Here is a 1,977-nt window from a genome sequence, read left to right on the forward strand (position 1 = left end):
GGTTATGCTTTCAGTCTAGGCAGTAGTATGATTCACTAGAGTAGTAAAAAGTATCCTAATATTACTCTCTCTAGCACATAGAGGCAAAATATAGAGGTGCAACCTTAGCTGCATGTGAACCAATTTGACTTGTGAAACTACTATATGACTTGGATATATAGTCATATAGGAAGGTCACATTGCATTGTGGCAATATGAGTAGTGTGCTATTGGCTAGCAACCTAGTCTATCATGCTAGATCCAAGCACATAAAAGTTCATTATCATTTCATTCGAGAAATGGTACTTGCATGATAGATTGATCTACTTCATGTAAAGACTAAAGACCATGTAGCCAACATCTTTACCAAATCACTTGGTAGAGATAAGTTTGTTTACTTCAAAGAACTACTTGGAGTACAAAGGTTAGCTTGAGCTTGAGGGAGAGTGTTGAGATTCAAGCTCAAGAGTACTTATGATCAATACTAGACAGCTAAGGTGGGTTAATTCACTATGGTCCATTGATAGACCTATCTCTTTACACTATTGTGACTGAGTTAGTGCAGATTACATAGTGTGATGGAATAATGGAAGAATGAGAGAGTACACATCTCTCTAAGTTTACAGCTTTATGTCTTTTTCTATCTCCTCTCTATTCTTTCGACAACCTTCCTATCCATCTGTATACCCAAGTCATGTAACAATTTCAAGAACCAAACTTCTTCACATGTAGCTAAGGCTACACCTTTATACTCTGCCTTTGTGCTAGCGAGAGCAATTGTAGTTATTTCTTTACTGCTTCAGCTGACCATACTACTTCCAAGACTAAAAGAATAACCACTACTTGATCATTTGTCATATGCACAGCTAACCCAAACAACATCTGTATATCCTATCAAATCAAGTGGCTTTCCAAACTGATAAAATAGCCCATAATCAATAGTATTCTTTACATAGCACATAGTCCTCTTGACTACATGTGGGTTTTACATAAACTAGCTAATTAGCCCAATTGAGTATTTGAGATTATGACTCCTAGTAATAGTGAGATAGATCAAGTGTCCACCATTTGCTTATACATGGTAACATTCTCTATCTCACTACCAATATCAACTACAAGTTTGAAATTCTCATTTAGTGGTGTTTCCATGGGCTTACAATCCATCATGCCATATTTCAATAGCATATCCTATGATTTTTTTTTTGTAGCAACCAAATTCCTTGAGATGTAGTCATTGCCTCAATGCCGAGAAAATATTTCAACTCTCCCAAGTCTTTCACTTTGAACTCTTCTTGTAACATGGATTTAATTTTAGCAATACCGTGGTCATCATTGCCAGTAATAATCAAGTCATCTACATAAATAACCAAGACTACATACCATGTCTCTGTCTTCCTAGTGAGCAGACTATGATTTGGATTTTCCATTTGAAATCCAAGTTGTTGTAAATATGAGATGATCTAAACAATCCATGTTTTGGGTGCCTATTTTAACCCATATGGCTCCTTCTTTAGCATGCACACATGATTCAAGTAATTAGGGTGTACATAGCACAACAGGCTATTCCATATACACTTACTCAATCAAATCTCCATTCAAAAATCCATTGTTAATATCCACCTAACAAAGCTTCCCTTAGACACCATAAAAGCATTGACAAGTCTCACATTTGCCATTTTTGCAATTGGGATAAAAGTCTCCTTATAATCAATACCATACTGCTACACATAACCCCTAGTAACCAGCCATGATTTGTATCTCTCCAGAGTTTTATCTATTTTGCATTTCACTTTGTAAACCCATTTATAGCCAATGGATGTTTTGCCTTCAGGAAACCTAGCCAAATCCAAAGTATCATTTTCAGCCAAAACCACATATTTCTCATCCATGTCTACACACCAATTCTCATCACCAACTATTTCACTGAACTTTACACAATCTTTGTGACCCATCACTATAGTCATGTAAGCAAAGTGGCTGGTTGAATACCCACTATAA

Source organism: Lygodium microphyllum, chromosome 2 (genome assembly GCF_053477565.2).
Source record: "Lygodium microphyllum isolate KBCC chromosome 2, Lygodium_microphyllum_v1.1.10, whole genome shotgun sequence".
NCBI lineage: Eukaryota > Viridiplantae > Streptophyta > Polypodiopsida > Schizaeales > Lygodiaceae > Lygodium > Lygodium microphyllum.